Source organism: Corvus cornix, chromosome 5 (assembly GCF_000738735.6).
Source record: "Corvus cornix cornix isolate S_Up_H32 chromosome 5, ASM73873v5, whole genome shotgun sequence".
NCBI classification, from domain to species: Eukaryota; Metazoa; Chordata; class Aves; order Passeriformes; family Corvidae; genus Corvus; species Corvus cornix.
In genome coordinates this window covers 32,143,566-32,169,300 of record NC_046335.1, presented here as the reverse complement: position 1 = coordinate 32,169,300, position 25,735 = coordinate 32,143,566, and the positions used below count along the sequence as shown (strand labels likewise).

The 25,735-nt window shown below is 37.7% G+C and overlaps 1 long non-coding RNA gene across 1 annotated transcript; it reads left to right on the top strand.

Annotated features, from left to right (window-relative positions):
* Positions 1-563: 563 nt before the first annotated feature.
* LOC104684059 lies at positions 564-25,609 on the top strand. The gene is made up of 7 exons (XR_750909.4): positions 564-909; positions 5,846-6,022; positions 6,700-6,770; positions 14,281-14,370; positions 15,058-15,208; positions 21,443-21,538; positions 22,507-25,609. It is a non-coding gene; the product is annotated as an uncharacterized LOC104684059 (long non-coding RNA).
* Positions 25,610-25,735: the final 126 nt, after the last annotated feature.

Genomic DNA, 25,735 nt, shown 5'->3' with positions numbered 1-25,735 from the left:
CACAACCATCTCTCCGCCTGGATCCTCCTGTGCATAGACAGGACATTTTTTCTCTTCCTACTTTTTAAAATTTACACTTGAAATATTTCAAAACTACTATGTCAGGAGTGAGGAAGTGAAAAGGTGTTTTCCCCTCAGGTGTTTCCCATTTGATACTTGGCCGGGCAGCCAGAGGAAAGGTGCTCAGGTTGCCCTGCACAGCCCTCTGCGTGTTACCTGCGCTGAGAGCCACCCCCGGGGGGTTTCACAGGCGGAATGTCTCAACGCAAACTGAGGCCGCCGGGCAAGCGGAACCCGCTGGCCGAACGGACCCTCGGCCGGCGCTGCTCCCGCACCCGGGACGAGCTCTGTGGGGCAGCGGGGATTCCAGGGGCTGAGGGCGCAGCGGGGATTCCGAGGATGCGGGGGCTGCGGGACTCCCGCGGGCCGCGGGCGCTCGGCGCGGCCCCTCACGCCTCGCCGCGGGCGGTGCGCGGGCGCCCTCTGCTGTCCCGCCGCGGCAGCGCCCCCCGCCCGTGCCCGCGGAGGCGGGTCCGGAGTTGCGGCTCCACGCAGGGCCCGGGGGCAGCGAGACCCGGCACACGGGTGGGAAGGCACGGCACGGGCCAGCCAAGAGGTGGGCCTTCGGGGGAGTCGGGAGTTGGCCAACAAAGACTACCAGGACCTACCGGAAAAAAATACATATTTTTCTCTTCAAATTAAAGGGTAAAGCTGTTGTAAATAAGGGGTGAGAATGCCACAGAAGTGCTAAAAAAAATGCATGGGCGCATCGATGCGCACGGACATCCTTCCGCCCGCTCGGCGGTACCGCCTGGGCGGCCGCTCAGCCCCGGAGCTGCAGCGGGCGCGGGCAGCGAGCGCGGCCCTGCCAGGCAGCGGCACTGCTGTCTCTGCTCTCTTACCTTGCAGGTGAGTGCACCAGCCTCAAAACATGAAATTCAAGTGGTAACAATATTCAAGCAGTCAGGTCTTCTGCTTCTTGCGCACCAGAAAGCAGCCCAAGGGAATACAAGATACCACATTTCGCCTTAACCGGGCCAAACCAAACCCGGGCTGGCAGTGCAGCTCCTGCACGTCCCTGACTGCCAGAGAGACGCTGGCTTTCTCTCTGCCCTTGGTCCGGCAAGTCATCCGGGGCAACTGGCAGGACTCGAGTTCGGGCAGTCTGTTGTTTTGATGTTTTCTTGCTTTCTTAATCTTGATAAAGGGACCAGACAAGCAGAATGCTTATGATATGTACATTTTTGTTTATAACTCTGTTCAGTTCAGTGAGGTGGAGATAGTAGGTGGATATTATCCTGTGCTAAATGAGTATAGAATGAAAATAAGCAGCCTACAACCTTCAATCCAGTTTTAAGAACAAGAATATTTATGAGACTATGACATTTATGAACCTAAAGAATATTTATGACATTAACCAAAATCAACTAAGAGGACACTTTAGGAAGGCTATATCTGGGTAGTGAAAATCCTGGAACTTTTGAAAAAGAGAACAAAATTCTTTTATTGCATCAGTTGTCTTAAGTAAACAGTGTACCAAAATGAGGCTTCATATTAAACACCATCATTTTAATGGTTTTCAACAGAAGGAAATGGAAAACATTGGTGAAATTAACCTGACAGATGAGGTAGCAGAGCTGCAATTTTAAAAGTAATATCCTTCCACAAGATCCAAGAAAAATGAAACAGTCCTGTGTTTTTCTGTAGGCTCCTTATTTTATTTTCTGTTACTTTGACTGGCAAGCCCAAATATTTTAACATGAATTTTATTACTGAGGAAAACAACACGATTATTTAATGAAGATTATGTTGGAGATGCATCTCATACCTCTAATAGCATAATACTAACTTGAGAAAAAAGTTTATCCAGCTGTTCTTATTAAAAGCTCAGTAGATCAACAAGAAAATTATACATTTGTTTTTTCCCAGTGGTTTTTTTTTAAATTAGCATTCACAGAAATTAGAATTTCTGCAAAGTGTTTACCTTTACTAAATCTAAAACTTCTGATGAAGATTCCAGTGAAAAAATGTAGACACTAGTCAGAAATACATTCCGTTTCAACTATATCTGTGTCACTATTTTACCATTTTCCCTATTGATGGTTATTGTGATGTGAAATGTCTTTGGACCCCATGAACTAAATACTGATGACAAAAAGGAAAGGAAATTACATGAGCATGTCGTTCTGGTTCATTTGGTTTTGAAAATATTTTCCTCCTGAATTTACTGTGTCAAATCACACACTTGTTCTTTACACTCCAAGTATCTTTACTTACATTTCAGTCTACCAGAAGGACTGAATTGCAAATTTAGTCCAAACCTCTGAATGACCCTTTTTAAAATACCAATCTGCTAAACAGTGTCACAGACTTGCCTGGAGGTTGTCATCAAGGATAGCAAATCTCTTGGGAAGCCTGAAATGCAGGATGCTTGCCAGACTAAATACTATTTAAGATTCTTCTGATTTGTGTAAATGTAATTATCATTAGAGCAGTTTCAGGGATAGTTATTAAAAAAAGAAGGAGTGAGCACTAAGAGGAGCCTACTTGTTCCCTGACAGCATTACCTGGAGTTACCTAAACAACAGACTGTGGTTCCATCAATAACTTGACTGTTACAGACAGGGAGAAAAAAGACTTGTTTTTCTTTCCTATGTAGTCATAGTATAGAAAGGAACTTGATTATTTCTTCATAGTGGCTGCAGTCCTTTACCCCTACTAAAACTAGCAATGCAATGTTTTCTACAATAGGTAATATGTTATGGGGCTTTACAATAGCTTCCCACTTCTAACTTGACAGAAACAAAATTATTATAATCCCATGTAAACAGCCTTTCAGTAGTATGTCATATTCTAGTTAAGCCTGACCAGTACAGAATTTGATCTGTGAGAAGAGTCCAGTGTAAGTGGCACAATTGTCCTAAGAATAATCAATAAGGATTTATGCTGAAAAATAAATGGGGTAGATGTCATCTTCTGGGAATCACAACTGAATAAAAGTAAGAACAGGAAATACCTGAACTGCAGGTCCCATGTGAAAAAAGAGAAACATTACAGAATGCTTTTCTTGGCCTTCACTAAACAGATGCTTTCTCTAAAAGATGTTCCTTAATTAAAAGAAAAATACCAGTATTCCCTTGATTTAAAAGAAAATAAATCATAACTGATACACTATAGACTACTTGCTTTCAGGTTTGAATTATCTACTTCACGCATGTAGATGATATGGTTCTCTTATTGTAAATCTCCTTAGCATCAAGAATATGGCATCAAAGAGCACCTTCAGTAACCTTAGAGGCTTTTTGCTCCATGTTTCTGATTTAGGCTGAAGTTGTTTAGTGAAGATTGAAATTTTGTGGGCTCTCCTCAAAGAGAATATAACATTATGTGTCCCACACACAGGGATTCATGCAAAAATAGATATGGTTACTTCAAACTTCAAGAAATATAAATAATTCAATTTCAAACTTTAGAGAACAAAATTAAGTACTTGTGCTCACACTTTCAATAGGAAAAGAAGAAATAATCACAGTTTACAGGAGGGTCTCTTTGCACCTGCAGTTCAGTTGCTGCAGTCCATCATCTCTATTACTTTTGAAAGTACACTATTTAAAAAATGTTGAGCCACACTTACAAAGAACTCTGAGTGCTTCCTGTGCTGTCTCCTTGCCTCAGTCTCAACCAGGGCTGGAATCTAATAACTCGGAACTAGTGATTTCCTGGCAGAATATTATATTTCAGCTTACAATCATTCTTTCTGGGAATTGAGGTAGTGCTGTGGAGAGCGCGGAATCCCTAACTGTGCAGGCTGGATTAGATTTACTCTAATCCAATGTTTAAAAACAATATTTACCTTACTTTAGTGGAATTTTAGCCATTTCCTTTATTACCTTGATAATACTTCAGAGATAGTTCTAAATCTGGATGGGAAGGAAGAAAAAAAAGTCCCAGGGAAAATTAGAGAAGTCTATATAAACATGAGTTTTTCCAGCATTCTGATATATACATGTTTATATTTATATATGTATATAATATATGATCTATTATGAAGAAATAGTTTACTGCAAATATTTATATAAAGCATGTTGTCACTAGGGATTGCATGCTATTTGATATATTCTGTTCTCATTATTGAGAAAGTACTGGTGCTTTTCTAATGTACTGTTGATAAGAAGGCAACCACAAGGTTAATCTTCCAGGGTTCAGCACTCCAAATGTCCTTCACAAGAAACAGCACAAAATGCATTCATATTTTTGTATTCTTATAATAGATCGATATATATGTAGCAAGCACCAAATTATTTTCTCCAGTCCTGAAACTGTTTGACTGGATGCAGCTTGGAGATTTATGAATACCACTGTAAGGATCAAAGTTTGTTGTCACCATGTCTGTTTAACACAGGCAATTATTAAAAGGAAGGAGAAAACTATTTGTGCCACAACTTGAACCCTATAATAACTCAGAGTTCTATGTTTAGAACAGAATAAGGAATTACAACACACAATATTTTGAGGCCTTATTTCCAGTCATTTTATTCCATTCAGGATTTCAAATAGAAATCCTAAGCTGCCACAGGTTTTGTTTTTGTGTGAACAGTTCTTCCACTAACAGGGCAGAAATTACTTTCAGACAGGAATCATTATTTAAATAACACATGATTCCACCCAGTTACAAATACACTGGCAGAGCAAGAAAATTAAATTGGGGGGGAAAGGCTTGGCATATTTCATCAGTTCAAATAATTATGAAATAAAGTTCTAGAGGATCTGCAAACCCAAAAGACCACAAAGGTCACTTATCCATAGCTATTTATTCTGCTATGCTTAATGACAAGTTTTGCAAGCAAACCATTTGGTAAGAGTTTCATCCTGAAGAAATGAAAATAACAATAGTAAACTTAGCAGTTATATAAAATCATATATGTTTAAAGAGACATGCAATTTAAGTGATGAGGTTTTTCCTCAACGAAAAAACCCTTCTAATTGCTACTGAATGGAAAAGAGAGGCTGCTCAAAGTACTTGGGGTGATTCAAGTTCCCACCTTTCTCAGGGGTAAAAAAGAGTTCACAGTCATTATTCAAAATACAGAGAATCATATAATCAGTCTTAGGTCTCTGTCCAACCTGGGATTCATTTGTTCTTGGCTCCTTGTTTTCAGGATGCTCACTTCTCTTTTGCAAGAGGGAAAATCAGATCCACCTTCATCCCTGTAATGCTTACTGGCCTGAATCCCCACATTGTCCCTTTGATCTCACACTTAAAGCCTCTTTGAGGCAGTTCCCAGCCTGTCCATGTATTTCTTTGGACAATATTCTTTCATAACACCTGCTTTTGGCAATCGCCTTGAGTAAAGCTGAGGATATAATTAGGTACTCCATGGACCCTGATATGCAGGAGATCTACATACCCCCTTACCAGGATGGAAGAGTAATTCTGAAATTAAAATAATCACAGTCTCTGGGGTTTTAGAAAATGTGGACTTTGCCTAAACTTTCTATTTGGCCACAGCTTTCACAAGACATTAAGTAGCAGTGGATCCATTAAAAGCATGTTTATATCTTCTATATAAAGAAGTGAAGACCTTCAGAAGACCTCTGAAGTCAAAGTAGGAAGACTTAACTTGTCAAGTCTTTCCAGTTAGTTAGGAAGTTTTATTCATATACAGACTTCATCATTACCAATACTAGAGAGCTCTAGAAAATACAGGAATTAAGCAATACTGTCAAGGAACTAAAGCTGTACTTCTCAGATCTTGATGATTTATAAATAATAATAAATCTTAACAGTATCAAAGCTCAGGGGAAATGATATTTAATTTCCTTTTGTTCACTATCTTTTTTTTAGGATTCCATGGAAAGTTATGGGACACTCACCCCAACTTTTGGAGACCCAGCATTCACCATTTCCGGAGACCATCAGAGACCACAGGTGGAATGTTGAAATAAAGCAAGAAAGAGTTTTCTACTGATGAGATGTCCAGACAGACATGACTAAAGAGATGAGCAGCCACCCATATCCTAGGTATGAGGTGCCATTGTTATATTACCCAGCACAGGGGAAGTTCATCCAATTTGTTTAATTAATTTTAATACTTACAATTCATGTTAATTATTTTTCCCCACCTCAATATACTGTGACCTGAGAATTTTTTTAAGAGAAAAGAATCATTAGAATACTCTCAGTAATATTCTAGGGAAAAAAGGAAAAAAAGAGAATAAAATTGAGAAACAAGTTCTATATTGTTCCACTATATGTTTCACCAACATTCCTTTTTCTTTAACCTTTTGGACATTAGGCACTGTCTTTATTTTAAATTAATTCCATTTAACTATCAGCTAAGAGTAATTGTAGCCACATGTATCTTCTGTGTATTGCCCATAAGAGAGTGGAAGAACAGGGGGAAGGAATGGGTCACCCAGCCTTCCTTGACCAAAAGATCAACCCAAATATTAAAACTAGCCTTCTTCATACTGAGGGTGGCAGAGCACTGAAACAGGCTGCTCAGGGAGGTTGTGGAGTTTCCCTGTCAGGAGAAATACAAAACCCACCTGGACACGTTCCTGTGTCACCTGCTCTAGGTGACCCTGCTTCAGCAGGGGTATTGGACTTGATCATCTTCAGAGGTCCCTTCCAAATCTGACTACTCTATGATTATGTAGTATCTGAAATACAAGTGTACATTTTTTTCTGTCTTACAGGTTTTTCTCCCTTAGTTCCAGTGCAAATATGTCTTTCAAACCATCTGGAAGGCTGAGAAACAGCTGACAAAGTGAGTTTTCTTTTCTGCATAAAATATTTTAGAAAAACTGATTTTGTTTCCATTTACTTCCTTCATGCAAAGTAAGGATAGATAACCATCCTTCAGAAAAATTCCAGCTGTGTTAGTTTGAAGGTCATCTTTTGAAAACTATGTGTAGTATGTATCTTGTATGCTTCTATACACAATTATTACTTTCCTTGGTTTTGTTAGCATGTCCTATCAACCGCAACTCCTGTTTTGCTTGGCAAGCCTCCCAACAGTCAACAGACGTTTTCTCCCTCTTATTTCTGCCCTGAGCAAATGACTTCCAAATGATATCATATCTCCTAGAACATAGGGTGCCCCCTTTCATTCCGGGGTTCTCTTCTGAGCCCTGGTGTTTAGAAACTTGGTAAACAAAAAGGACCCTTTTTCAGAGACCGTGAAAACTTTGTGTCTACAAAATTATACTACGGACCACCAAGGCCAACAGATAGTATAGCCAGCCAGGCTTACCTCTAAAATGTGGAAAGACAAGTGTCTTAGTTATGAAAATCTGCAGTTCATAGTGAGTTTGCATGGCATGCTTCTCTGCCCAATAAAATAGATTCAATTTACCTGCTGGAAAGCTTTATTTCGTAAGTTATTTGGTGCTTGCCACATATTGTCTTACAATTGCCAGTAAGAGCCACTAGCATTCAAAGAATATGTATAGATCATCTGATGCTACTTCCTTTCATAATTTCTTTAGTGGAGGCAACATATGAGATGGAAAGAAAATCAAGAGTTCTCAAGCTTGGGCTGAGTTGAAATATCACAGTTAAGTCATCTAGCTTTTTCATGCTAAAGGTCTAAAAATAAAACAGGAATTTTTTCAGAATTAACCTCCTAGACCAGATTAAAAAAAATCAAGATGGTATTTTTCAGTAGGCACTTATTGCTGTTATGGAACCTGGACATCTTTAAGACTCAACTGAGCTCTCTTTATTCACCTGGAAATCTCAGTTAATTAAAAGTAAAATTTTGCAATCACTGTGTTTTAAATATGTGTTTGATAAAGTACTGTAGATACACTTTCAGGAAAGGACATATTTATCAGCATTTGAGAAGCACATATTTCAGTGTACATTTGAACAATAAACTTGTCAGCTGGGTAGGGCATATGATCTGCATATGCACTATTTGCTTAAGAGTTGGACTCAGTGATCCCTCTGGGTCCCTTCCAACTCAGGATATTCTGTGACTTCTGTGACTTCTGTGACTTCTCTCTCTCCAAGCAATTTGCAGTTCTGAAAACGTGATCTGAAAAATGAGCACACAGGAGGAAGGAATTCATGAAGAAAGAAGGGTTCTGTATATCTCATATCTTACTCCTAGTTTTCAACACAGAGAGTTATGGCTGTTCAAACCAGAATACTCCATTCTCTAACACAAAGTTACTCTTCCAGGCTGTCTGGTGTTAGCAGGTCTTCTTATAACCCTTCTCAGAACTGGCCTCTCCCTGTGCAACATGTACCTTCTGGCCTGGAGGTCCAAGTGCTCAACATAAAGCTTAGACAAGATGAGGAGAAATCCTTCTTCAAGAATTTTCCATTGCCTAAGATTGTCGGCAACAGTACAATGCTGCCATTTCAACTGGTAGGGTCTTTCTGTCTCTGAAGAGTTCCTGTTCACTGAATACAAAACCAATCTCTAGCAGGTACACTCTGTGACCTTATATTTGACTTTGTTTTTAAAACCTTTTACTGACATTGGCAAATCCTAGCCACAGTCCTGTGAGTGATTGACATATTATGAAACCAGAAAAAGGTGCAGAAAAATTTAAAAATTACTTATCCAAACCACTGAGACAGACAGCATTTCAGGTTTAAAATAAGAAGCAGAAATTCCTGGATGTCAACTGCGTAATCAACTACAGATTCTCTTCAAATAATACATACAGAATACAAAGGCAAAAGTAAACTTTGTAAAAATGTGTGTTATTATAATGTATTCAGTGGGCATCCATAATGTTTCAATTTTTCACAGGGGGATTTTTGATGTCGGTAAAAATTCAGTCCATCCAGATGAAATCCTGTATCTGCAGGAGCAAATATAAAAATATATGTCATCTATCAGAGAGTAATCTGCTCATTGATAATTTTTGGCCTTAAGAAATGTAGTCATTTCTGAGAGCAGGTAAAGTTCTGACACATAAGTATGTTCAAGGAGAATCTGATAGGAAAGTAAGCTTCCTACAGGAAGTATTGTGTAATCAGAAAGTGAAGAGCTGAGAAGCAATTAAATAATTCAGATTTCATCCGCTTGATAATTGACTGTATCAGATCAATAGAGACTTACTGTAAGCTCAGGAACAGCAGAAGGTTTTCTAAGACAGCAAACTTGGGGTTGTTATCAGTAACATTGGCCTGGTTGCTTCCTTTACCCACACCTAAGGTGTGGAAAACCAGTCTGGCAGCTTCCAAAACAGTGTGGGTTTGGCATAAGCTCATTCTGTGGTGTGGAGTGGTCCCCACAAAGAGCAGCTGTCTGACCGTCCTTCCCATGGCAGTGGGACCATCAATCCCTACTCTCCAAGGTCTTTCCCTGTAACAGACTTCCTGGACATCTGTCCCCACACTTCCTGTGGCAGGACCTTCCCCTGAGACAGTAAAATTCCTGTTTTTCTACATGGCTGAGAAGCATTGGGCCAGTTCTTGTTGGGAATCACAGTTTTTAATGACCAGTAGGTGGTTACTTTAAAAATCATTACTATTATGAAGGGCCTATATTTTTAATCCCAGAGATGGAATGGCACAAATGTAAGGAAAACCACAAACTGATCAGCTTGACTGACTGTCTCCACCTTTCACTATGACTGAAATCTTAGACTCCAGCTTTACTGCTCTTCAGGGATCTCTGACACATCTTTGAGATCTACATCAAATTAAACAAAAAATTTGTGAGCACAGACCACCTACACAGAGTTAAACCCTTTGAAATTAAGTACTTCTCTGATGATGCAGTGTTGAAATTCTTACTGTTAATACAGCTTAGCTTCTTCTGGATTGCAAATTCTCAATTTTATTTAGCATATAAAGCTAAAGCCCAGCATCAGTCAAGCCATTTTTCACTATAAGCAATAGTTCTTCCATTTGATATACACTAGGAATCATCTCTCGGCAAGATTTTCCCCCATCATTAGGTTTTGCTCTCATAACAGAGCTGTTGGATTTGAAACAAAAATGTGGTTCTCTAACCACAAAAATCCAACAAGGAGCACAAAGTAAAAGAATCCTTAAAAGGCTCCTGTTTTTCGTTTTGATTTTAAATATAGTATTAGTAAAGTACTTTTAAAATTAGATATGTCAGGAATCTACAAACAGACCACCTAATATAAATGGAATGCAGCTTAAAATCACAAGTCTTCATATGCAGGCTTCATATGCAGCTACTTTAAAAGTATATTTTGAACATCAAAAATAGAAGGATGAGGAGAAGAGTTATATACCCCTATTCCTTCCCATCTGCTCTTTGTAGAAAGTGCTGGCGTAATCCTTCAAAGGTTTGGTGTATTCTGAAGAATTTATTACCTTCATATCCATTAAATGAACTGCAAATTTTACTAAAGTTTTGAGCTAATGTATTTAATAAAATAATGGATCTCAATAAAATGAAATTACCATCCTTTTAAAGATACATTATATATTTTATTGTGACTGATCCAGAATTAAAGTAAAAAAACCCTGCACATTAGTTTTTTAATATGAGTTTAGGTCTCCTGTGGTGCTTCCTCAACTTTTTGTTATGGACATGAAGTGTTACCACCTCCTCAGTCACTAAATCACATGGAAATTGCCATTGTGCTTGATAATCTACTGGCATATGTTTCATTATGTTATATTCTAGAAGAAAACATGTTACTGAGAAAGACACAATGCTTTCTACAAATGCATGTTTGATGAATGTTTTTTGGCAAATCAAATGAAAATCCCAGGAATTTTGATAGCTTCTTTTCATTCCATGACATTCAAGGGTTGCTTTCTAATCATCTGGGACATTTCCAAAAAGTGCACAGTCACACAAATCTGTATTTCTGAGCTCACTGACTTTAATAGAGCTACACAAAAAAAAAAGAAATGGCCTCTTTTTGCTAATAAAATGCTAGCAGATAAAAGAAGGAGTCATATGAAGTAAAAAAAAATCACTGATTCAAACTGTACCTTACAGTGTGAATTTGTCCTCTGCAGTGTTTTCCTGATCCACTTGGCCAACAAGTATGAAATAGTGAAAGACTTGCGGGACAGTCATGACTACATCTCAACACCCTCATTCCACTCAGAAAATGCCTCTCATTCATAGAAGAAAACCATGAAGGTAGCTAGGCTCAGAATTTGCTGTGTATAACCATCAAAAATGGTCCTGCAAAGAAGTGTTGATAACTGTGACAAAAAATATTTAAATATATAATTGGTGTTGTACCAGATACATGATCCATTCAGTTTTTTCTCAGACAGAGGTTTTCTTAGTTGGAAGATTTCATTGCCCAGATAACTGCTTTATTTCTTCCAATTTCTGCCTCTCATAGGCTATCTAAAATGCAGAGCAATGGCACTCTGCCATGCATCTCGGCTTATCACTTCCCCATCTGTCCAAATCAGGTACCTGTCCATACTAAAGTGAAGCTTTTCTCTGTTGCACATCTAGATTTAATTCTGAAGGAAATCCAAGGCTGTGGATAATGGGATGTGCAACTGCATCTGACTGCAATACAGAATCAAAATGCTGCTTCGGCATGTGTCCATCACCAGCTTAATGTGTGGCAGGAAGTCCTGGACCTCTTTCACAGTGCCTCTGTAGCTGCTGTCTCTTACAGAGGCCTCTTGCAGAGGTCAGACAGATCCTGTCAGACACTGTTCTGGATACCATTTGTCAAAATTCCCTAAAATCTTGTCAAAAATATAAATTCAATTACCACTCATGGTGCCACTAATGGCCCTATTTCTTAACAAAACCAAGCATTGAGCTTTCTCTTTAATAGGTAGTCTTGGCTATTGAATCAAGTTCACCATGATTGAACCAGTTATAAATAATCCTCCACCATGTTCTCACTGCAGACAAATGCTGTTTCATGTCTGACTAAGACGCCCAAATTAGGCTCTACCTTTGCTGACCTGACTAGAATTTTTGCAGTTTAATATCTGCTATCAGAAATTAGTAAGTCTTTCCTTTTTTCTGGATCTAGTATAGTTCTGCTTCCAAATTATTTATAGGCTACTTAATCTATTTCTTCATTCTCTGAAGAAAACATTTTTGCTTGTTCACAAATGTACCAGCAACTTCATTGTGTGCCCCATAGTTCTCAAATTGTGAGATATATAGTAAAAAATAATTCTGTCGTTAAGAATATAGTACAACCAAACAACAGCACTCCTGAACTGTCCTAGATTTTTTTAATCAGAAATTTATTACAATTTTGTCAATGAGACTTGGAACTCTCTTTCCTGGCCCGTCTGTTCTTGAATCTTGCATTGTTCACCTATAGGCTTTGAAATCTCACAAAATGCATCTGTTTGTATCCCATGCCATGTCTTACATTTTTCATAATAATTTGTCATTTCATGTCACCGCCATCACTTCTGCTGTAGGAACAACTGGAGGAACAACTAAGCAAGGTTAGAAAATATTTAAGTAAACAGTCTGATGTACACTTTAACTAGACACACTACCCTAGAAAAAGGAACAAAATTGGAGAGTTTTACCCATATAGCTCAGCAAAACCAAAAGATATCAAGGACAGAGGCAGACTTATGCACAGCTTTCTGTGTCTACTCCCATACTCTGTTTACTTCCATGAGCACTTCCAGGACAGAACTTCAATGTCTACAGAAACTGCAAATTTGGAAATATGCAATGATAGTCTCTACAACAGAATCATCTTGGTCAGGGCCAAACAGCTCAGCCTGAGTCTTAGTCCAAAAATGAAATCTTTGACCCCTTCCACACAAGTATACACATATACAGCTGTCAAGGCTATTATCTAATCTCTTTACCTTTCTACATTTCACAGTTTTGAGACACATTTGGCTTCTTGGACAGGATCTTACTGAATATCTATATCATAAACAAACCCGAAGAAAATGTAAGGCTTAATTTTTATTTTAGGGATATCCAATAGAAAGCATAAAAATATGCTTTCTTCAATATTTAGACGGGTGCCTAAACTCAGGGAATAAAAAGTGTAAGAAATTTTCCAGATGGACTAAAACACCCTGTTACTTGTTTAGAATCTCACAACACAAACACTTCGGCTCTAACAGCTGCCAGAATGGGTGTGTTTGTGTGTGGTGCACGCATATGTGTGTGTATCTCTCTTTCTTGCTCTGTCTTTTCCTATTTTTGTAGAGTCTGCTCTCTGGCTTTACTTTTTTACAGCAGTTTTTGCCAATCCAAAATATGTAGACACTAAGTTAAATCACTCATTTTGTTTATGTGGCAACAAGTTCAGACTTCTTGCCGAAAAATGTTCTTGGCTTTGGACAAAGCAGGCTTTGAGATGCTTCCATCTGTTTTGAATACACCACAAATCGTAGTATGGAAACCATTGCCCGCAACTGGTAGCCAATTTGCTGAATAAACCTATATTAAAAAAAATAAGTATGATTCAACTTCAGACTGTTTTCATATTTTTATATCATTTAATTTCAAAGGAATCTACTCCTTATATGGAAGAAGTTTAAATACTTGTGAATTTTCTTACTGAGAAGAGGGTCAAGTAAGTAACAAAAATCAGTTCTTTTAAATTTATGAATTGGTATTATCAGTGAGGGGAAAAGGTTTAGGCTCTTTAAGTTCTTATATGGTACTTTTCATTATGGGGCCTGAGCATTGTTGCAAAGCTAATCTTTCAATCTCTCATTAATTTTACTTCTTTGTATGTTCTACTACTGCTTGAAGAATTTGAGAATTTGTGAGTCAACAGTATACAGTCTTGGAAAAAGAAAGACATTCTCTGCTTTGCCTTTTGTCTGTTGTGGCAATCTCGGCACATCTTTTTACTCTTCCTCATCTCTCACTTCCATTTTGACTTCCACTGCTAGTTTTGGAAAGGGACAAGGTTTTCTTTAACACCATGTAGACAGCACCAGCAATAAGGACTCCCAAAAAAAATTGTTTTCAAACACAGCTCCTTTGGACTCCAGAAGATTATAATCATAGAATCATAGAATATCTCAAGTTGGAAGGGTAAAAGGATCATCAAGTCCAATTCTCTGTTCCTCAGAGGGAGTTCTATCTTTCAAGACAGTCAGCAAAATGTGATTTGTGTATACTTGTGTGTGATTTTACATGAAAACTAACTACAGGATTTACTCTAAAGATCAGAGTAGACACTGCAGTAAAACCTTGAGCAATCTTTTCAGATATATCTTGCAACCCACAGCACTGGTGCCCACATTCTGCTTCTAAAATCAAGCATAGCATGGGAATGTACTCTAATTTATCTACATTATTCAAAACTGAGTCTTTCTGATAGTTGTTTCTGTCTTATGTTCCCTTCCAGGCATGGTCTGTTTCCAGAGCTACAGCAAACCAAAAATACACAAAGCCCAGAAATCAAGAGCTAGGAGCAAGGGATTCCATGACTGTTGTGGTAAATTGCCTGTGATCAAATGTTGTGGCTGTGTTCCAAATTTATTGCAGAAGAACCTGGCTTAGGAGAACCAGTGATGGTGAAGGCACCTCATACTGAAGCATCTAGTAGTAATTCCTAATTTTACTCCAAGGCAGATGTGATATAAATGATTCAGCTGAGCTTGAGAATGTCCCGAAGTTTGACCCTATCAATAGAGCCAACTGCATTGTTGAAAAAACCAAGCTGCAAGCAAAGGCTGACATGTAACAGAGCTGTTAATAAGTACAAAACATTGGTTTCTGTATGAAAAACTTAAAATATACCAGGAGAAAACTGGAACAAGAATCTTTAATATAGGCTTGCAGTCATTATCAGTCAGCTCCATCAGACTTTATGTTAACCTCCATTCTTTTACACTTAGCCAAAATTTAGAATTTTATGAGGACTGTGTGTATTCAGTAAAGAGAAAACAAAATCCTATTCCTTCATTTGGATCAATTTTTACATGTTTTAACTCAAAGATTCCCTCTTATTCTATCTACATGTTTTTTATGTTTGCTGGTGTTGTAGAGTATAACCTCAGATAATGCAGAAGTAATATCTAAAGGTATGCAAAATTAAATCTTTGAGGTGATAATGCTAACAATTGACCTGTGATGCTAGCTTCTACTCTTTTCTATGTTTCTACTTCATCATGTCTCCTAGTGTTGCCTGAACAAAAACTCTGAGAAGCAAGAGGCAGCTTTGCTCTGCACCTCGGTTAGAGCTGCTCCTCCCCTCAGCAGAGTGCACGACAGAAGGATGCTGCTGCATGTGCAGAACAAGTGGCAGTCTGTGGTGCTGTGAGGAGCACGAGGTAGGTAAGGGCTGCATACTCTAAAGACAGAAAGGAGAAAAGATCTCATTCCCTCTACCATGCCCATGCCAAGATATCCGTGAAAGAACAGACCCAAGGAATGTTAGGATAACAATTCAATCCCATTCACAAACCCTCATCATCTCTTTCACCTTTGGGCAAAATATTTGTTGGTATTCAACACTTGTTGATCCTTTCAGCTATCAATATTATTACAAATTTAACTGATGAGATCTTTCATTGTTAATCTGCCAGTGCTGTTACAGTTTGCTCCCTGGGTGGGGACTTGGCTCTCTTTAACTTTCCAATAAATAACACTTTTTTAAAAATATTTTTTGTAATTTCTTCCAAGGACAATAGCTCATACCTTAATAGCACCAAAACCATGAAGAAAGGAACTAGTAATTAAACCATTAAACCCTCTCACTTCTCTGAATTTGAATAGTATGGGTTAGAGAGACCAGAAAGTATTCCCATACAATGAACGGATTCATTGACTCACTTATTTTGGACCATGAACATCACATATATAAACTTTGCACAGTTTAAAGCATAGCTCAAACCCTTTTGCCTCTGTCAGTATTGGTACAAAATGACCTAACATCAGTAACTTCTCAGCACAGTAAATCTCTCATGCCATAAAAAGAGACTTTCAAATGACTTCTCAATATGCTGCAATTTACACTTCTTCATCTCTGACTATACCTCAGCAGACATCACTGCTTAAATCTCCAATTAGATATATATCAAAGAAGGCATCTTTCTGCTATATTCCTTGATTTTTATTAACTTGATGAAATCCTTGGAATCTCTAACTTTACTGAGTCATTGCTCCAGTTTGGCAGTCAGCTGGATCTAGTAGTCTGATCCGGGAGCAGGTTGAGGCTCTGGTGTTTACAACTATATCCTTATAAGGCATCTTGGTTCACTTCCAGTCATTGCTTTTTCTATAAAGCTTTCCTATTTCAGTGAATTATTTTTGCCATCAAACCAAGAGCTCTCAATGCTGATAGTATCACAATGTTATTGGTAAGAAATAACATCTCAGATCTTGACTTCTATATGCCACCCCAGAGTGAGAAGTGAAGAATCCCTCTTTTCTTCCCCATAAGCAGATAGCTGGAATACTAATTACAATATAGGCTGAGCACAATGTACAAGGAAAGCCTAGCCCCTGGGCTCTAAGCAAGTTGTCGGCTTGTGCTCACTCACACAGTGCTCCTCCACAAACCTGTTTTACAAAACATATCCTTCACCCAAACCTGCTGAACATCAGAAGGCAACAGTTTTTTATTCTGAAGTTCTGAACTGTAATATAAATGAGGGAGGGAAAAACTTGAAATAAAAAGCCCAGGTTAAAAGAAGGCCTGTCTTCCCACTGGCTGGAGCAGAGCATGCTCTCACATCAGGTAACACTTGGCATAAGTATGGCTGTGACTTTTCCCCTCCTTGTTAAGCCAAACACACTCCCAACACAGTCTCCTAGCAAACCCTCTATCAAAATCCATAGATCAAAAATTTAACAAATGTGCTTATTTTTCTCCTATGGTCTGCTGCTGCTCTGGCACTGCAGTGTTAATTTCAGTACCTCAAGTACCTTAGACCAGGGCAAACAGGGCTTTTTAAGTGTGTACACTGTGCACACAGAGTTCTCTCTGATCAGAGTCTGGAGCCACTGCAACCCAACTGACTTACATCAGCATATTGGAAAGTGATAGCATCACCCAGCCATATCTATTTGCTAACCCAACATGCCAAATGGGTACCTACAGTGACTTTCTGAGTTTTGCCAGTAGTATCTGCTATCTAGACACAAGAGTAAGCTGTGCACCATATTTACTTAATATATTTCCTACCTTTTGTTCTGATCTGTCCACATCTTCAGGTTGAAATACTAGCCAGCCAGTGGTATTTAGAAGTGTATATATGTCTACGATTCAGTTTTCATGCAGACAGAATATTAATATAAATTTCAGTGAGAGGAGGAAGGTTTAATTTTGAGTGGTAATTTTATAATCAGACAAAATACTCAAAATGCTCAACTATCTAACTGGTTTTAACAAGCAATTCATCAGAACTGACTGAGAAAAGGTGATAATGTCAAATTTTAAATCACAAAAAATGCCAATAGAGTTTTTTTAAGTAGTTCTAAGCATAGCAGTCTGGCTGCCCTTTTTCTTCACTAATGTGCAGTTCCTGTGGATTCAGTTTGCTTTGCGTGCTTTGTTCTCTTTTCCTACAGCAACACCTACTGTTAAAAATACAACTGGAATTTTCAACAAGTCCACAAGGTTATTTTTAAGTAACCACTAGCAGCTCAAACTTTCAAAGTGATCCTAATCCTGTTATACAATGTGTTTTGTTTCCCCAACAACTTTTTTAGGAAGCGATCTTCTATCTAAACTGCTCTCTGAGTGCAAAAGACATGAATTAGAGGTTTTTAAGACAACTCTGAACCTGATTGAAATATCTGAACTGACATTCCACCCTGTGGTAGGTCAGTGACAAAACTCAGATGTGGACTAAGAGTTTTTAAATCCAGCACCCAACCTGACTTAAAATACTGAAATAAAAAGCAGCAGCTATTCAAACAAACTAAATTTAACGAAAAAGAAAGCCATCTCATAAAACTTGATCTGGTTTTAATTTAGGATTTCAGTTTCAGGGGAGTTTGATCCCAGCTTTTGCATGCAATTCTACCCTTAATTTCACCTATGCTGTGAGGTAAAAGTTTAGTTTTATAATTTAGTGTTCATGCTTTGAAGAAAAATTATATGGAACAGAAAATGGAGGCCTACAGAAAGTACAAGTTCAGTGCCCATTTTCATAAAAAGTTAAGAGAATATTTAAAATAGAATAACAAAAAACATGCACTTGGTGGATTATTAGGAGATTGTTTTGACAGAAGGTTGGTTCACAGCTTCTGTTCCCAGATTTATAGAAACTGACAGCAGAGCTACCACTATTTCTTGTTTTGAGAAAATGTATTCTATGTTTCTCTGTGACTAAGGTCACTGTGTGTCATCATGTTCCCTAGAGCATGCTGTGAGCAAAGTTCAGCTCCAAGAAGCCCGTTAGCAGACTGTTTTTCTGAAGTCATGTTCTATGTCTGTCTTTTATACCTAGAAGAATTTACAACTTTATATACAGAAACACTCTGTGACTATGTCATACTTTGTCTGAATTTTAATTACTCATATATTCAAAATATAAGCTGTTTAAATGAAACACATAGTTTGATTTGAGCCAGCTGCAAAAAAACATCGAATCTTTTATTCTTAGAAGTTCCTACAATGGATTTTTGCTAATCTTTAAAGATAAAAGAAATCTTTTAAATTCTCACAAATAGTTCAGAAAAGAAAAGCATTTTTCTTTGCCCTCCTCAGTCCTCCCTGATCCATTGGATATGAGCTTATATATCTTTATGCATTGCCTGACAGGTCATGAAGAAGTGAATTTCCAGACACAGTGAGAAAGACTGAATAACAGGATCAGTGAATAGATGGTAGCCCAGTAACACCACTAGCTGTCTGGGTCAGCCAACAGCTCTCAACATTTTCTGTTTACTTTTCCTTGTCTGAACTGCCATAGATGCACTGATCTTCATATTCAAGCAATCTGTGTTTACCCATTCAGTCATAAGAGAGAAGGATATGTATTACATACATTCAAACAGGTTGCCCTGAGAAGCTGTGGATGCCCTGTCCCTGGAAGTGTTTAAGGCCAGGTTGGATGGGGCTTTGAGCAGCATGGGCTAGTGGAAAATATCCCTGGCCATGGAAAGTGGGGTGGAACTGGATTATCTTTAAATGTCTCTTCCAACCCAAACCATTCTATGTTTCTACTATTTGTTGACTTACAATGTCAGTCCTCAGCAATCCCACCTAGTAATAGTGCACGCACTATTTGAAACTTGGGTTTTGTCACATTCATGTAGCAAAATATTCATGGCTCAAACTGGAAAGCTCCCTGAACTTTCAAGTTCCCTAAAGAGAAATGCAAGAAATACACATCACAGGACAGTACAGAGGCTGCTTTTCACTATGGGATGAAGCAATTTCCTTGTTCAAATTGCCATACCATACCAGACTCAACAAAATTATAGAGGAGACATAGGAGCTGAACTGCAGGACATACCCAACACTAACCATTTATGTTGTTTTCCCTTGTACAGTAGACTTGAAAAAAAATCTTTATAAAAGAAATTGTCTGGTTACTAATCTGTATGTCCTTTGAAGCCAACTCAAGCCATCCTTTCTAAGCAGGAGAATTAGTGCATATAAAGAGGAATTTTCATCTCTATGAAGTAGTTTAGGTATCCATAGGCTTATTACACAGGGAATGCAAATTTTGTAAGATTTTATCTACAGAAAATGTGCAATATTCACCACTATTTTACTGCAGCATAATAATGAATAATCATGTCATGAGGCTGGGTCTGGCACTTATCAGTGTGCTGTGAGCTTATGACTTAAGGAGTTACTTCTTAAACTGAACTACTAAAGGTGGAGTTAGAACCTTGACTGAAAGAAAGCCTGCTGCAGCCCATGTGAAAATTTCCACTGACTCCAATATGCTTTAGTAGAAGCCTTTTCAGCTGAGCGTCTCCAGTGGAGTTCAACTGATGAAAGCATTTGTATGTGGATGTGATTTGCTATGTAAACATATGATGGAATATGCTTTATGTGGATTCTTTGGCTGGCAACAAAGAATCTGGTAAATATTCACCCCCTTCAGACTGCAGTTTCAGCAACTGAAAGTTTTGTTTTTTCTGAGAACTGTGTGAACAGAAGCTAAAGTTCATAATAGCTCTCTAAACACTGCTGTCTGGTTTCTGTTAACATTTCCATTACCACGGCTCCTCAGATAGTTTTGCAACAGTGCTAAATTTCCAAGGATGCATTAGGAAAAGTTACAAGTTCCCAGTGAGTGTTTTTTACTACATAGCTCAAGTGTCACAGCGAAGATAGAATTTTACTTAGACACTCACCTAGGAAGAACAGAATCACCTAGGGAGCCAGGTCTGGCCAATAATAAGCATGCAATAAACTTGAAGGAAGAACAAAGGCTGAATGCCTAGCTATTGTTGTCAAGATATGGGCTTGAGACAGTGGTGCATGGCTTATCAGAAAGGAGTGTTATGAGAACTGTTTGTGTACTTGAGTTTGCACAGATGCACACAGATAAATCTATTTACCTGGTATGACTGAACCTTGGTAGACATAACTAAACTGTCTAGTGTCAAGAATCTTAATTTTTAAATGTTATACATATAAAATATTTCTTTAATACTTTTAGTTAGAATAAAAAGCTTCATTCTTATCAGCCAGTCACTTCAAAAAAACTGTTACAACTAGTATAAATGAATTTCTCTTGCATTTTGACCAAAATTATCTAGTAAAGCTTATTTGCACTCAGTGAAGATATACACAAGCAACTCGGGTAGCATTAAGCTTTATCTTAAGTAAAATTTGGAACTGACTTTTCTCTGTTTCAGGTAGACATAGTAGAGAGGCATTTCTAGCAATGATAATTCCACTGATTTTGTGGATGCACTGCCTTTGCACAAGTGAATTTACATGGAGAAAAATTACCCTATTTATAAATCAGGCTTCAAGATGCAACTTGGAAAAGGTTAAAGAATACCTCTTTCATGCACACCTGTACAAAACCAACAAAACTGAGAAAGCTATCTGTAGGGAATGAGTCTCTCATTTCTCTCTGATGGAGAAAAGCTTCTGATAATTTTGACATTGCTTTCAGTTTAAATTATATTCTAACTACTAAAGAGTAGATATAGGTGCAAGTGATATTATTTCACATACCTGTTCTTCACTGGCACTGACAAGCTCTTCAGTTGAAATAAAATTATCCTTTCAGGTACAACAGCAGATTGCAGTTCCAATACCTTGCTTCCCCAGCACGCACAGAATTGATCTCAGTATCTGACAGAAGCATCAAGAATGATCTCTGAAGGAACTAAAAAGCAGAATCTATGAAGTAAATGTAGATGAACCACAGATCATAAGTAATGTTGTGCCAAATGAAAGAAGAATCTCCAAAAACTTCCAAGGACATGTCTGCTTCACAGATGAGGCCAATGTTTTGCACTGCAGCAAGATGCAAAGTGCACATGCATTCATGTGCTATATAAAATATGTTACGTGACTGTTCTAAGTGTAATTAATCTTGTGCTCTCACAACTAACTGCTCTGTCTTATTCCACTTCTATAGACATTGTTAAAAGTCTAAGTGAGGCTTCAGATTCAGCAGAAGAGGAGAGGACCTAAACTTTGTAATGCACTTTGAGATTTACTATAAGGAGAGATGGTAAATATGTTTCTATTACTTATACAGATATAAAGACAAAAATACACATTTTTGTGTGCACACAAGTGCACAGACATAGAAAAGAATTCACAAATGGCTAGTCCCTGTCCTTAGGTGACCATGTGACCAACTGACAAATATACGAAGGTTAGGAAAAAGATATAAATACTTTTTCGTATAGTTTGTCAGAGAGAAATATTCTCACTTACTTGAAATATTTTCTATAAAGTTGATTATTTAATATTGGTCAAAAAATCATAAATTGATCCTCATGCTTTCACTTCCAGGAACACTTAAAGGAAGCTTTGAGGGCAGTTCAGAGCCTAGGAAGTGAAAAATTCTGCTGCCCAAAAGAAGCATAAAAATGCCAGTTTCACAAAATAAGCTCTGCTAAAGTGATCAGACTGCAGACTGAAAAATTTAGTTTAGAAGTCAAAAATGTAATACCAAACCAGGCAGTACAGACTAGATAGAACATTTTCAGCACCAGACAAAGAGGACAACTTGGCTCAGCAACTCTCTTGAAGGAAATACTTTACTGGTCTGTAGTATCTCTGAGCTAAAGGACAAATGTTGGAAATTGACAGAAGCTTCAGCTGCCTTCCAAAAGGTGTGTTCAGAAGGCCCTATGTCCCAAAAAATCCACACACGGGCTGCTGCCAGAGCTATTTTTAGTTTTGCCTTCTTTCGTGTCTTTCTACTTTAGAGGTTCAAATCTCTTTGATTTTGTTTCTTCCAAACTATGGTTAAGTTCTCTTCCAGTCCAAGATATTCCTAAAGTCTCTTTTTTTAAAAGATTATGTTTTTTAAATGTCAGTGTTTAAGAAATATAATAAAGTTATACATTTCCTGTAATTTCTTTAAGAATAAGCATAGTTTCTTGCATATTTCTTTCAAAACATTCTTTGCCAAAACAGTGACGTTGAGGGTATGAGTCTCATCTATTCATGGAAATGTTTTCTTTTCAGCTGAAAACAAGGGTTCTGTGGTTTCCTCTTGTATTGCAACCTTCCAGCCGAAGACCATCTAAGTCAAAACAGAAGGAACAGAAAGCCTCATTTATCTAAGGCAGCAACTTCTTGCAGGTGAAAACTGAAGGTGATATCTTCACTCCATTACAATGGTATGGCTTGTTACAAGCTTGACAGAGCAAAATATAAACAAACAAATGCACAATTACTTTTGTTTGTGGGGACAAGCAAAAACTATCAAAAATGTAGCATACTCAGCTGGCATTATTTGTAGACTGGCTGGCAGCCTCTGCAGAGAGAACAAGAAATACTAAAATACATTCAAAGGTGCTATTTCCAGAGAACTTTACAGATGTGCTAGCCAGGCAATGTGGGAAATGGGCCTTCCACATGTCTGCAACACCCCTACCAGATTTAGAAGGTAAAGTAAAGGGACTAGTAGAGTTTCAGCTAAAGTGCTTATTGTTATAGATGTATTGGTACAATTTTTCTTTGAAAATCAAAATATATGGACTCATTCCCAAAGCTCAAAAAATGAAGACTTGCACCATTTTGGATTGTCCTGCAGTGCTAAGCTACATGTTTCTGCTCTGTTGGGCAAGTGTAACAGCAGAAAATAAATAGACAGCATCCTCTGCAGGAGTCACAGGTAAAGCTATACTGCGGTAAAGCTAAGGCATAATACCTTGTCTTATTCTATACCACAATTTCAATTTTCTGCCATTGTTAGTCCCAGTAGAACTGTGCTGTAAACATCAAAGGCTCTGAATTTTTCAGTCTTGAGGTATCATAAAAGCTACAGTCTTGCAATTCATCTTTAATGAGTTGTTCACATGGAAATCAAACAGCCATGGATTTCTTGAAAATAGCCGAGGATCATTCCTATCTTGTGTCCAGCACTCTGTCTCTTAAAAACAACTTCTGTGGCCAATGATCAACTATCACTGAGTGAGATTCATAGCTGTAATAAAGTTGTTTACTGTTTCATTCTGAACAGTTTTCTTATTTATGTGCCCCAGCCCGTAATTTCTAAAATATATACCATCTCTTATTGCTGTGACCTGGAATTTACTAAAAGTATCACTAATAAATCACAAGAAACTACTCTTACTTTTATTCCTCTCTTAAGAATAGGCTGGGAGCCTTTACACACAGCTGTCTGAACTTGGATCGTTTTCAGATAAAAGTATTATTTATGCTCTAAAGTGTCCCAGGAGCCTCCTAGACAGAACTGTACACAGTTAGGATCTGCCTATTTTCACATATGGGGAAACCAGGCAAGATTCATAATGGAAAATTTCATTCCAGATCTGCATTTAGGTGAGTCTGGACCATGCATATGCACACACAAAGTTCATAATAGCTGCTTGAGAGGTCATTGGACCTTCAGCACGATCACTTCAGGAAAATGCTGATATTTTCATTGCTTTTGCTAAATCTGTTTGTTTCTATGTTCCAGTTTTTTCTTTTGTCAAACATCCCTTCTTGGTCTTACTACCTTTTTTCCCAAAATTATATATTGTTGATTTGTATTTTAGACACCAAGAGTTTTAGCTCAGTTATAAGATATACTGTTCCGTATAAGCACACATTGACACTGGATACAATCCAGGATTAAATATATAGAACCTGGGCTGTCACATCAAAGGATACTCAGCAAATTTAGTCCTTTAACCTTATGACTTTCAGCATTTTTAATTATACTTTATGACTTAGGATCTTTGTGCATTCAGTTTGTAAAGGGATGCTCTATTTGGTGCAAGAGTTAATCCTTCTATTTTAACTGCACTCACATTCTGCTATCAAAGATCTCCGTAGCAGCTGCTAAATTCAAGGGCTTGTTGTGTGTATTAATCCATTTTTTTAAACTTCTCTGGGATGAAAGACACTGCAGAAATGCAAACTCCTACCTACTTATTTAATAACAAGCCAGAAAGACTAGCAGGACTTGCACAAGATTTAAATTTGACAATAATATCATTTTTCCCCCTTTGTTTTGAACTAACATGTGACTTAAAAATAAGCTTTAACTCACCAATCTATGTGTAAAAAGATCCAGATATGTTAAATAAAAATTTCTTGTCTACTTTTTCTCTAGCTCTTTAAAACAGAGAAACACCAGAAAATCTAACATTTAAATTTAGATGTTTTGTGTGCTCAAAGCATCAAGTAGAGAGAGGTAACTAGAACAAGGTCTAATGTTGTTAAATTACAGTCATACTACGTAGTAACTATGTAGTTATAATTATCTAAAAATGGCTTATCAGACAAAAATACATGTTCAGTGTTTTTAACTGAAAGTTTATTTAGAATACCTATGGGCTTATTATGAAGGTAAATAAACCTGAAGCCTGTATCCTCAACAGATTGGCATTTTACTGGGATTTAAATGCAAGTCTTCTATGACAATAAAAAAGGGGTAATTTTTAAACGTAACTTGCAAGCAGCTGGGTAACAGCAGGAGTGTCCTATATTAGATAGGTGGGATATTTGCTAGGGCAGAAAGATAGCTCTTGAAGTCTAGCTTCACATGTGTGTAAGTGTGATCTTGTCCCATATTTCTGTTATGGGGTTTTTTTTATGGCTCATTTGCAAAATCTCCTAAAGCTTCAGTGAGAGATACAAAGCAATACATACTGTTGGTTCACCAGCAAACCACAACTATCATGTAGGAAAGCAGGCTGTTCAATATCCATGGGGATAAGTGATTTAATGAAAGGGAGCAGTGAGGGTAACGTTTTTAGATACAGCGTTCCTAAATTAAAATGAAAGATTTTCTAGGATAATGGACAGATACATATCAAGTAGGCACTGCACCATGGAAAATAATTGACCTAATATTTGCCAAGCAACCAGACACAACATTTAATTTGAAATGTGGGATAGCTAAATGAAGTTATTTCACTCTGACAGATAGACAATGCAGAGAATAAAAGGGCAGAAGCCAGACAGACCTTCTTTCCTAGTAAACTAACAAAAAACAAGAAAGCTTTTCTGAGTTACTCTGTTTACTTTTAGCAGTAGGAACTGACAGGACTCACAGCTACAAAGCAAAAAAGGATGGATCTGTTTCATGAATTAGAATCTACATCTGAAATATTTTCTACTTTTCTAAAGAAAATGTTGCCAAAACATGTTTTTAATTACTTTCAGAGATATTTTTGTTTCCCTTGTCTACAGCTGTCCCTTACTGAATAATTTAAAAAATCAGATGAACTCTCCTAAA